The sequence below is a fragment of the Pecten maximus genome, chromosome 12 (genome assembly GCF_902652985.1).
Source record: "Pecten maximus chromosome 12, xPecMax1.1, whole genome shotgun sequence".
Taxonomy (NCBI): Eukaryota; Metazoa; Mollusca; class Bivalvia; order Pectinida; family Pectinidae; genus Pecten; species Pecten maximus.
In genome coordinates this window covers 12,891,427-12,905,399 of record NC_047026.1, presented here as the reverse complement: position 1 = coordinate 12,905,399, position 13,973 = coordinate 12,891,427, and the positions used below count along the sequence as shown (strand labels likewise).

Below are 13,973 nucleotides of genomic sequence, written 5' to 3'. Positions count from 1 at the left end.
TCCCCTGTGTACGCGTGTGAAGCATCACGTATTTGGTATTTATTTGTTATAAAACGTATAATGTTTGCTTAAGAAATGTTGCGGTGTTTGTGACGGAGATACAGTAATGGCGTAGTGATAGAGGTTAACTTGTTTGTGACGGAGATACACGTGGTGATAGAGGTTAACTTGTTTGTGACGGAGATACAGTAATGACGTGGTGATAGAGGCTAACTTGTTTGTGACGGAGATACACGTGGTGATAGAGGTTAACTTGTTTGTGACGGAGATACAGTAATGACGTGGTGATAGAGGCTAACTTGTTTGTGACGGAGATACACGTGGTGATAGAGGTTAACTTGTTTGTGACGGAGATACAGTAATGGCGTGGTGATAGAGGTTAACTTGTTTGTGACGGAGATACACGTGGTGATAGAGGTTGACTTGTTTGTGACGGAGATACAGTAATGACGTGTGATAGAGGTTAACATGTTTGTGACGGAGATACAGTAATGACGTGGTGATAGTGGTTAATGTGTTTGAGACAGAGATACAGTAATGGCGTGGTGATAGAGGTTAACTTGTTTGTGACGGAGATACACGTGGTGATAGAGGTTAACTTGTTTGTGACGGAGATACAGTAATGACGTGGTGATAGAGGTTAACTTGTTTGTGACGGAGATACACGTGGTGATAGAGGTTAACTTGTTTGTGACGGAGATACACGTGGTGATAGAGGTTAACTTGTTTGTGACGGAGATACAGTAATGACGTGGTGATAGAGGTTAACTTGTATGTGACGGAGATACACGTGGTGATAGAGGTTAACTTGTTTGTGACGGAGATACACGTGGTGATAGAGGTTAACTTGTTTGTGACGGAGATACAGTAATGACGTGGTGATAGAGGTTAACTTGTTTGTGACGGAGATACAGTAATGACGTGGTGAGAGAGGTTAACTTGTTTGAGACGGAGATACACGTGGTGATAGAGGTTAACTTGTTTGTGACGGAGATACACGTGGTGATAGAGGTTAACTTGTATGTGACGGAGATACACGTGGTGATAGAGGTTAACTTGTTTGTGACGGAGATACACGTGGTGATAGAGGTTAACTTGTTTGTGACGGAGATACAGTAATGACGTGGTGATAGAGGCTAACTTGTTTGTGACGGAGATACAGTAATGACGTGTGATAGAGGTTAACTTGTTTGTGACGGAGATACAGTAATGACGTGGTGATAGAGGTTAACTTGTTTGTGACGGAGATACAGTAATGACGTGGTGATAGAGGTTAACTTGTTTGAGACGGAGATACACGTGGTGATAGAGGTTAACTTGTTTGTGACGGAGATACACGTGGTGATAGAGGTTAACTTGTTTGTGACGGAGATACAGTAATGACGTGGTGATAGAGGTTAACTTGTTTGTGACGGAGATACACGTGGTGATAGAGGTTAACATGTTTGTGACGGAGATACACGTGGTGATAGAGGTTAACTTGTTTGTGACGGAGATACAGTAATGACGTGGTGATAGAGGTTAACTTGTTTGTGACGGAGATACACGTGGTGATAGAGGTTAACTTGTTTGTGACGGAGATACACGTGGTGATAGAGGTTAACTTGTTTGTGACGGAGATACACTAATGTCGTGGTGATAGAGGTTAACTTGTTTGTGACGGAGATACACGTGGTGATAGAGGTTAACTTGTTGGTGACGGAGATACAGTAATGACGTGGTGATAGAGGTTAACTTGTTTGTGACGGAGATACACGTGGTGATAGAGGTTAACTTGTTTGTGACGGAGATACACGTGGTGATAGAGGTTAACTTGTTTGTGACGGAGATACACGTGGTGATAGAGGTTAACTTGTTTGTGACGGAGATACACGTGGTGATAGAGGTTAACTTGTTTGTGACGGAGATACAGTAATAACGTGGTGATAGAGGTTAACTTGTTTGTGACGGAGATACAGTAATGACGTGGTGATAGAGGTTAACTTGTTTGTGACGGAGATACACGTGGTGATAGAGGTTAACATGTTTGTGACGGAGATACACGTGGTGATAGAGGTTAACTTGTTTGTGACGGAGATACAGTAATGACGTGGTGATAGAGGTTAACTTGTTTGTGACGGAGATACACGTGGTGATAGAGGTTGACTTGTTTGTGACGGAGATACAGTAATGACGTGTGATAGAGGTTAACATGTTTGTGACGGAGATACAGTAATGACGTGGTGATAGTGGTTAATGTGTTTGAGACAGAGATACAGTAATGGCGTGGTGATAGAGGTTAACTTGTTTGTGACGGAGATACACGTGGTGATAGAGGTTAACTTGTTTGTGACGGAGATACAGTAATGACGTGGTGATAGAGGTTAACTTGTTTGTGACGGAGATACACGTGGTGATAGAGGTTAACTTGTTTGTGACGGAGATACACGTGGTGATAGAGGTTAACTTGTTTGTGACGGAGATACAGTAATGACGTGGTGATAGAGGTTAACTTGTATGTGACGGAGATACACGTGGTGATAGAGGTTAACTTGTTTGTGACGGAGATACACGTGGTGATAGAGGTTAACTTGTTTGTGACGGAGATACAGTAATGACGTGGTGATAGAGGTTAACTTGTTTGTGACGGAGATACAGTAATGACGTGGTGAGAGAGGTTAACTTGTTTGAGACGGAGATACACGTGGTGATAGAGGTTAACTTGTTTGTGACGGAGATACACGTGGTGATAGAGGTTAACTTGTATGTGACGGAGATACACGTGGTGATAGAGGTTAACTTGTTTGTGACGGAGATACACGTGGTGATAGAGGTTAACTTGTTTGTGACGGAGATACAGTAATGACGTGGTGATAGAGGCTAACTTGTTTGTGACGGAGATACAGTAATGACGTGTGATAGAGGTTAACTTGTTTGTGACGGAGATACAGTAATGACGTGGTGATAGAGGTTAACTTGTTTGTGACGGAGATACAGTAATGACGTGGTGATAGAGGTTAACTTGTTTGAGACGGAGATACACGTGGTGATAGAGGTTAACTTGTTTGTGACGGAGATACACGTGGTGATAGAGGTTAACTTGTTTGTGACGGAGATACAGTAATGACGTGGTGATAGAGGTTAACTTGTTTGTGACGGAGATACACGTGGTGATAGAGGTTAACATGTTTGTGACGGAGATACACGTGGTGATAGAGGTTAACTTGTTTGTGACGGAGATACAGTAATGACGTGGTGATAGAGGTTAACTTGTTTGTGACGGAGATACACGTGGTGATAGAGGTTAACTTGTTTGTGACGGAGATACACGTGGTGATAGAGGTTAACTTGTTTGTGACGGAGATACACTAATGTCGTGGTGATAGAGGTTAACTTGTTTGTGACGGAGATACACGTGGTGATAGAGGTTAACTTGTTGGTGACGGAGATACAGTAATGACGTGGTGATAGAGGTTAACTTGTTTGTGACGGAGATACACGTGGTGATAGAGGTTAACTTGTTTGTGACGGAGATACACGTGGTGATAGAGGTTAACTTGTTTGTGACGGAGATACACGTGGTGATAGAGGTTAACTTGTTTGTGACGGAGATACACGTGGTGATAGAGGTTAACTTGTTTGTGACGGAGATACAGTAATGACGTGGTGATAGAGGTTAACTTGTTTGTGACGGAGATACAGTAATGACGTGGTGATAGAGGTTAACTTGTTTGTGACGGAGATACACGTGGTGATAGAGGTTAACTTGTTTGTGACGGAGATACACGTGGTGATAGAGGTTAACTTGTTTGTGACGGAGATACAGTAATGACGTGGTGATAGAGGTTAACTTGTTTGTGACGGAGATACACGTGGTGATAGAGGTTAACATGTTTGTGACGGAGATACACGTGGTGATAGAGGTTAACTTGTTTGTGACGGAGATACAGTAATGACGTGGTGATAGAGGTTAACTTGTTTGTGACGGAGATACACGTGGTGATAGAGGTTAACTTGTTTGTGACGGAGATACACGTGGTGATAGAGGTTAACTTGTTTGTGACGGAGATACACTAATGTCGTGGTGATAGAGGTTAACTTGTTTGTGACGGAGATACACGTGGTGATAGAGGTTAACTTGTTTGTGACGGAGATACACGTGGTGATAGAGGTTAACTTGTTTGTGACGGAGATACACGTGGTGATAGAGGTTAACTTGTTTGTGACGGAGATACACGTGGTGATAGAGGTTAACTTGTTTGTGACGGAGATACAGTAATGACGTGGTGATAGAGGTTAACTTGTTTGTGACCGAGATTCAGTAATGGCGTGGTGATGGAGGTTAACTTGTTTCTGAAGCAATTGTGCATTGGCTGAGATTGATTCCGCAATCGGTTTTTTTTATTGGCGTTGATGTGATGGTTATTTTAAGACTGGAATGGGATTGAAAACTCGTAATTAGAATACGGGAAAGACGGACCGGAAATGTCTCGTGCTTGTAGCGTAAAATGTGTTGCGTTTTTTTAATCCTCGATAAAAGTTTGCTCGATATGGTTGACTGCTATTTCTTATATTTCAACTTGTTTTGATACACATAATCTAGTTTGAATTTAAATCACTCCTTAAAGAAGAATCTTTAGGTTAATCATAACCGACGAAACAAACAACGATGTAATATTTTGTAATGTGATCTAATTATAAATCCGTGTTACAATGAGCCCAACCTGAGTTAAGTCTAATCACAAAGAAAACAGATATGGAACTGTAATTTGGTATGAAGTTGTGTCAAGTTTAGTTTTGCTTAAGGTCAATCTATTTTCCCAGACTATTAAAGAAATTAATTATTTCGCAAAAACAATAGCGCCATAATTGGAGGGCCTTGTCGGACACTTCCTTTGTGTTGATCACCATAGCATGCAAACTTGTTACTATGAAGTTCATACATTATTATCTGAAGACAAGGATATATAATACAACTGACGAATAAAGACGATCTGAGCTGTCCTAGCTGTAAAATAAAACCACCATCGTGGAACGTTACTATTTACTATTGTTTAAAACTTTCAGTCAGTAAAATTGATAAAATAGGTGACTTACGAATGTGGAAAGTGGTTAACGTTTAGATGTAAACTTTCACTGAATGTTAATATAATTCATAATCAGAGTGCAAATCAATAAATCAGATGTCGGACATAACCACAGCAAATATCCCGATAGGAAACGACCACTACGAACAGGCCGGAAATTCATTACGTGTTGCGTGACTTTGCTGGACCATTCCCAGAGGTCATCGCTAGGACGACACTGGTCAGGGATTTTATATTTGAACCGTCTAGCTATGGAAACTCATAAATTGAAGAGAAGAATTATTCATATAGATAAGATTAATGTTTGTCTTGGTTTGGCATATTGCCGCGGTTATTGTAATACAGCGCCAATCACCTTTCGTACAAGATCTGGTAGCCTCTTTCTATGGGGTGTGAAACCTATTTATGGTTCTAATGTAGATGTTATAAATATGTCGTGTGTTGACTTAGAACTCCATCTCGGAGTTAATACCGAAGTACTAGATCAATAGGGAGCGTCCCCTATACACATTACAAAATACATACCTGTCTATTTAGGAGTTGCTACGTTAGACACCCGTCTACACCTGACATACGGGGAGAATGTGAAGCATACGCCTCGCCATTAGAGGGTTATGTCGAACTTTCTTGACTTCTCACTTCACATATTTGTACGGGGATCAAACTTGACGGACGTCAGAGAAGACACGTACTTTATTTAAATTTGTATACAAGTTAGTAAAATGACACCGTGTCCATGTCATTATTGTTTGATCAGTTGTAAGTCCATCACCTACTTAAACTGGTGTTAGTCCCAGCAGGAGGATTTAAAACAAATAACTTTCGCTACGTAATAATATCATCATAATATCGATAGTTTTAATGTATATTTCGTTAATGTAAATTTAAAAGTGAATACTTCTCGTATATCTATATTTTAGTTGCACAAATAAATGGGAAATCAATAATAAATTAGCACATTTACGATAAATGTTATATGCTATTGATGTCACAAAATAAAGATACTTTACCTACAATTTGTAGCTAAAGGTCACTGGGTTTTTTCTTTCTTTTTCTTTTTTACTGACGGCAGAGACCTATATACTACTGTAATATAGGTCTCTGCTGACGGTAGCTGACGCTATTATCGGCTTTTTAGTGATAAGTGATCGCTGACATCTTCGTATCGCCTAATTATAAGGGAGGCCTCTTTCAATTTAAGCAGGTGCTTTCTTCTCAGGATTCGTCTAATAGGTTCTTTCTAGAAAAATATTGACATTTCTTAGCAACCAGTCGATGTTTGTCTCGGTAGTTTAGCTTACAAAGGGATGCGATCCATATCTCTCAGACAAATTATGGATCGCGGCCTTCAGTAATCGAGATGGCGATTATCCGTACATGGCCAAAGGGACATGAGTTTTTTTTTTTTGTTTTTTTTTTTTTTTTACAGTCTTGGTGCATTGGTGCCTATTCTAGTATGCATAGTATGCATGGCACCTTTTCAGTCGTTTAAGTTACAGAAGGTGAAACGTAATAATATATATAGATAAGAATATATTTCGCGGGAAATGCTCTTTGCTCTGTAAATGTAAAACTGTAATAAAAATCAAGGAAAGATTATTGGTTTTCTCAATACACAGTTAAATATTTTACTGTCTGCATCAAAACCCGATAATCTTTGAGTAGAGCACGTCATAACACAGTCGGTCGATGACTGACAACGATCCGTGTACATAAACCTGGTGGCCAGATACTCAGTACAGTTTAATGACAATCTTCGGAAAAATTAAGATATCATTTTAAAATGATTATAATACATCAATTGTTAGATTCGTTCCTACAAATACATGTAGTTATATTTATTTTATACTTATCAAGTATTCGTTACATTACCGAGAACCTTCTGGTCCCAGGATCCAGTTTCTGGACATTATGAAATAAATCTTCCAATAATTCATATTTGGTTAGTTGGCTGGTACTGGTTGATATAGATTCGAGACCATGTACATGTAGCTAATCCGGAAAATAAATATTGACTTACAATATTCATGTTATATATGTATATATAGTGTCAGTTTTCTGGACTTAAGGTCAACACTGACCAATCTGACGATTCATATATTATGAGGATGCACAGGGACTTGGCACGGTTTCATTACCCACGGTCAATAGACCGTATTCTACTGTTCATAACTATAATGTATGGATCGTGGGTTGATAAATCCAAAGTCCTTATGATTAGATAACATGTTTTAATGATTACTAAACTGTACCTAACTCCTTTTTCATAAACGTACCTTATCTGAAAGAAATTCGAAATTTTCCATGAGAAAGTAGCTGAAGTTTAGTAAAGCGTCCTTCAAGGTAATCGTGACATGGAGACAACGACACTCTATGATACAAAAATGTACATTGATGTGTGATATGGAGACTTAAGACTGTATGCTACCTTACTGTACCATTGTGACGTAAGGCTGTATGCCGTATATGACACCGTACTATAGTATAGAGACTAAGACTCTACGCCATCTTACCGTGTCACGGAAACTTAAGGCTGTATGCTACCTTACTGTAACATTGTGACGTAAGGCTCTATGCCGTATATGACACCGTACTATAGTATAGAGACTAAGACTCTACGCCATCTTACCGTGTCACGGAAACTTAAGGCTGTATGCTACCTTACTGTACCATTGTGACGTAAGGCTGTATGCCGTATATGACACCGTACTATAGTATAGAGACTAAGACTCTACGCCATCTTACCGTGTCACGGAAACTTAAGGCTGTATGCTACCTTACTGTAACATTGTGACGTAAGGCTGTATGCCGTATATGACACCGTACTATAGTATAGAGACTAAGACTCTACGCCATCTTACCGTGTCACGGAAACTTAAGGCTGTATGCTACCTTACTGTAACATTGTGACGTAAGGCTGTATGCCGTATATGACACCGTACTATAGTATAGAGACTAAGACTGTACGCCATCTTACCGTGTCACGGAAACTTAAGGCTGTATGCTACCTTACTGTACCATTGTGACGTAAGGCTGTATGCCGTATATGACACCGTACTATAGTATACAGACTAAGACTGTACGCCATCTTGCCGTGTCACGGAAACTTAAGGCTGTATGCTACCTTACTGTAACATTGAGACGTAAGGCTGTATGCCGTATATGACACCGTACTATAGTATAGAGACTAAGACTCTACGCCATCTTACCGTGTCACGGAAACTTAAGGCTGTATGCTACCTTACTGTACCATTGTGACGTAAGGCTGTATGCCGTATATGACACCGTACTATAGTATAGAGACTAAGACTCTACGCCATCTTGCCGTGTCACGGAAACTTAAGGCTGTATGCTACCTTACTGTAACATTGTGACGTAAGGCTGTATGCCGTATATGACACCGTACTATAGTATAGAGACTAAGACTCTACGCCATCTTACCGTGTCACGGAAACTTAAGGCTGTATGCTACCTTGCTGTAACATTGTGACGTAAGGCTGTATGCCGTATATGACACCGTACTATAGTATAGAGACTAAGACTCTACGCCATCTTACCGTGTCACGGAAACTTAAGGCTGTATGCTACCTTACTGTACCATTGTGACGTAAGGCTGTATGCCGTATATGACACCGTACTATAGTATAGAGACTAAGACTCTACGCCATCTTACCGTGTCACGGAAACTTAAGGCTGTATGCTACCTTACTGTAACATTGTGACGTAAGGCTGTATGCCGTATATGACACCGTACTATAGTATAGAGACTAAGACTCTACGCCATCTTACCGTGTCACGGAAACTTAAGGCTGTATGCTACCTTACTGTAACATTGTGACGTAAGGCTGTATGCCGTATATGACACCGTACTATAGTATAGAGACTAAGACTGTACGCCATCTTACCGTGTCACGGAAACTTAAGGCTGTATGCTACCTTACTGTAACATTGAGACGTAAGGCTGTATGCCGTATATGACACTGTACATATAGACTAAGACTGTACGCCATCTTGCCGTGTCACGGAAACTTAAGGCTGTATGCTACCTTACTGTAACATTGTGACGTAAGGCTGTATGCCGTATATGACACCGTACTATAGTATAGAGACTAAGACTCTACGCCATCTTACCGTGTCACGGAAACTTAAGGCTGTATGCTACCTTACTGTACCATTGTGACGTAAGGCTGTATGCCGTATATGACACCGTACTATAGTATAGAGACTAAGACTCTACGCCATCTTGCCGTGTCACGGAAACTTAAGGCTGTATGCTACCTTACTGTAACATTGTGACGTAAGGCTGTATGCCGTATATGACACCGTACTATAGTATAGAGACTAAGACTCTACGCCATCTTACCGTGTCACGGAAACTTAAGGCTGTATGCTACCTTGCTGTAACATTGTGACGTAAGGCTGTATGCCGTATATGACACCGTACTATAGTATAGAGACTAAGACTCTACGCCATCTTACCGTGTCACGGAAACTTAAGGCTGTATGCTACCTTGCTGCGGAGATTTGAATGTATATGCTTCCTCATTTTGACACGAGAATTAAGAAATAGGTGTTAAATTAAATGGAATTATGTATGATTCTTTATGTTACTCTTATAAATACAAAATAAGCATGTTCTGATTTAAAGTAGAAAATATCTTCATAATGATATGATACTACATGAATAATTAGATCCGATAATTTTAACACACATCAGTTTATGATTAACCTAACACTAACCTTTAAGAAGGTCTCGTTTTCATCAATGGTCCTCGCTAAGACTGTTAATTTTCAAAAGGAAAGAGTTATTGGATTAGGGAAACATCTTAGTCTAAGGAACGACCTTTAAATATGTAATATAATTCCTTAAGTTAAGGAATTAACTAGGACCTGAAGACCTTTTTACAACGCTGGTGTGGTTACTCTCACATGATGTACATTGTATGTAATACCGTCGTTAGTATATATGTACTTAGTACTCTGTTACGGTAATTTGAACCTAAGTGCGAAACATCTATATTTTCACCGCTATTACCGCATCTTATCGATTTTCTCTTTGATGTTAAAAATACCATATTGTCGATTTTATTGTAATTCATGTGATAAAAGAGGAAACACTTCATTAGCAAGATATATTGATAGCGCACGGCTTTGGATTATGTCTTAAAAAATATGATATTAGAAAAACAACCTTGCAACTGTTGAATTGATTTTCACCAAAATGTTTAAAAATACTGCGGAATACTAGTCTCATAACGACCGTACCACACAACTAATTAATTGTCGCCATTTAAGTGTTTAAATCAATTTCCGTATTCCGCAAAGTCGTAATATCATGTTTAACACATTTGGACAAAACAAGACGATGACGTGATGGCACGAAAGAAAGCTGCGGTAAAATCAATTTCTTGTAGTCGACACAGTTTTCTGGTTGTTTTCAAATAAACACAACTTAGCTGTTACTTCAGTGGTATATTACAATGTACGTGTATGTACATGATGTACGTTTATGTACGTTTATGTACGTGTATGTACGTGTATGTACGTGTATGTACGTTTATGTACGTGTATGTACGTGATGTACGTTTATGTACGTGTATGTACGTGTATGTACGTGTATGTACGTTTATGTACGCGTATGTACGTGATGTACGTGTATGTACGTGTATGTACGTGTATGTACGCGTGTATGTACGTGTATGTACGTGTATGTACGTGATGTACGTTTATGCACGTGTATGTACGTGATGTACGTTTATGTACGTGTATGTACGTGATGCACGTTTGTGTACGTGTATGTACGTGATGTACGTTTATGTACGTGTATGTACGTGTATGTACGTGATGTACGTTTATGTACGTGTATGTACGTGATGTACGTTTATGTACGTGTATGTACGTGATGTACGTTTATGTACGTGTATGTACGTGTATGTACGTGATGTACGTTTATGCACGTGTATGTACGTGATGTACGTTTATGTACGTGTATGTACGTGTATGTACGTGTATGTACGTGATGTACGTTTATGTACGTTTATGTACGTGTATGTACGTTTATGTACGTGTATGTACGTGTATGTACGTTATGTACGTGTATGTACGTGTATGTACGTGTATGTACGTGTATGTACGTATTATACTGAAGATGTTCTATCCAGATTCATACTTTACTGTGCCGTTCAATCACGTATTTTCTATACAATCCTTATAAAAAGGTGGAACCAGACGCTAGATGTTTACATTTATAGAGATCAAAGATTTTGTTTTTAACTTGATAAAATAACGTGCTGATGGACATGAATGAAACAAGGATTTGAGTCAATTTAAAACAAACTTATTTAATATCTCTATGACTCTCCAATAAATTCAACAGAACTTTACAAGCCATATCATGCAATTTTCAAATGTATATACTGAATTCTCTTTGCAAAAATTTGATATACAGAGAAAGCTGACCCAAAACAAAGCACATCGTTAAACTAGAATTCCACAGAAGTGGATGTGTCGCCTGCGCCCGCATAATGAAAATTTCATGGTCAACATATCCGAAATATCATTCTTTCTGTTACTGATTAGTTGGTTGGTTTACGAAGATCAACGTCCACACAATATTAGAGGTCATATGTGGATGGTAACATGATTGCATGATATTGTAGTATATTGCATAAAAGTCAGGAAATCGATTAATCTTTTAAACTTGCGATGTGCCAAGGGCCACGACTAAAGAAAAAATGGGAATTTTAATGCGGAGTTCAAAATCAGTCTGTAATCTAATATGATCAAGCCAAATACGAAGAAACAAATTAATGAAGAAAGCGGTGGCGAACAAAAAAGTCCGGAAAACAGGTACAGCAATTACGAGAATTTCCTATGTGCAAAGGACCATAACTCCAGCAAAACATGTAATAGTGACAGAGTTTGAAATCAAACTGAATTTCATTATGACAAAACAACGTACTAAGTTCCAAATTAATGTGGAAAACAGTAAGGAAAATAAGTCCGGAAAACTGTGGGGAAACGTGTGACTGATGAGGCCGACGAGACGACGACGCGGGACGATTGTAGTGAGACAAAAACCTTCTGTAAAGTAGTCGGAGTTTCCGTTGGCCCTGGCAAATACTACATGCTAGACATTATAACGGAAAAGTTCAAACTAGGCACCTGTTCGTCAATATGTCTAACGTGTGGTGTTGGGACCAGAAGAAACACGGACTGTAAGGAATAATGGCGCTATCTCTGGAGGAAATTGTAAACTGCATTCAATTGAGCATTTGGCAAAGATCCGTTCTCGGAGAGTTGAAATGTCACGTTAATTCTGTCTCAAACATATTATTGTATAAGCAAATCACGCAATCTGGCTATCGATACATCATATATTTAAAAGATCAAGTCATTTCTTCTGTAAAGTAATTACACCGTAATGTATTGAAGTACCGCCGTATCACGGTAAGCCGATTAGCCGTGCAACCGTTAAGTACACACTTAAAAGCTTAAAGGGGTTCACTCTCTACAACCCCAGCGGTACAGAGACAGGTGATAAAGGAGATAAAATATAAGTACAAGATAGCACAGGTAAGAAATATACAGATATTTACTTTATTTAAGCATCAGCCTCTAATTGTGATAGCGATCACAAAGTGATATTTGACTATGACATAGGACAAGAATATTTCAATTTCAACCTTCCAGCTGTACCAATGTTTCTGTCATACAGATTGCATGCTTTATTTACACTAATTGGTAATTATGGAGAAAACTTCGAGTTGATATGTTTCTTAATTAGAGTTGTTCTTTCCAAAGAGAGAAATTGTTTCTCAACACGCGTACCAATATATATTTGTAAAATGAAGGACAGTAAACAATATGCTAATACTTGCAGCTACCCAGCATGCTTTACCCATGTAACAATGCACATGGTTTAACTGCAATCTTACCTGAATCAGAAGATGGAGCCCCACTAGGTCGCCGTGTCAGTTGTCCCCTGGGCCGGAATCCCCGTGAGATGGTGATGTTGATGGCATGGCGCTTGTCTCTAGAACGTCATACTGTTGGAATCCAATATTTCTGATCAATACTATGATGTCCTCGTTGTGTTGGGTTTATTTAACAAACAAGAACTGACACTCCTGAACAGCCTGTGATAATCCCGGGGCCAGGGGCGACGTTCTCGGCTAAACACGCGTAGGTCCTTTGTTATGTATTATAAATAATCGTGTAATACTGTAATAATATTTATACAATCACAGTGTATGCTTCACGCTATGCATGTATCTAGCCCTTCACCTTCGTTATAAGCACTTAGGGTTATTTGTAAACGGTCAGTTTCCTTGCCAACGTTAACATCGTCCTCATCGCTTTTCCTCTGTCACACACATGCATACACACAAAGTCGATGTTTCAGGTTGCAGTGTCGCGCGCACGCACAGATCCGTCGGCTCCGCGCCGTGTGCCGGTAATCTATAATCTGTTGTCCGTTACCTGTATGTACCATATATATATATATATATATACATTACGCGAATGATCGATTTTCCGTCCCAGGTGGCTATTGTGCCAGTGTAAAGGTAGATCATCCCGCCAATGACGAGATTAAACGTTACACGTCATGTTAATCTCATTTTCTGCCAGGAGCTCAAGGAATATCCATATTATTTAACGCTCGCAAATGTTGCATAATTGGCATTCCAGCAGATTTCGCGAGATTATTCATTAATTAACCATTGGTTATTGCTGATAATAGTTTTACGTCAGTTGGTCTAGAAAATACATATTCCTCAGGTCAAGTAATTTTCGCGAGCCTTGCAGTTTACAAGCAATATCGTAACTAAATTTGTTAAGTTTAAAACTATTTTATTGACATATTTAGATTGACAAAGAGATTTTTCAGTGAGCTTTCGCAACCTG

The 13,973-nt window shown here is 39.3% G+C and overlaps 1 protein-coding gene across 1 annotated transcript in view; it reads right to left on the bottom strand.

The window, feature by feature from the left end:
• The window catches only part of LOC117339641 (cGMP-specific 3',5'-cyclic phosphodiesterase-like), an 80,997-nt gene extending 67,456 nt beyond the window's left edge, over positions 1-13,541 (bottom strand). Inside the window, exon 1 of the mRNA XM_033901341.1 lies at positions 13,004-13,541. The gene's annotated coding sequence lies outside the window, so the exon portion shown is untranslated. The remainder of the gene's footprint in view (positions 1-13,003) is intronic.
• Between the last annotated feature and the right edge of the window lie 432 nt (positions 13,542-13,973).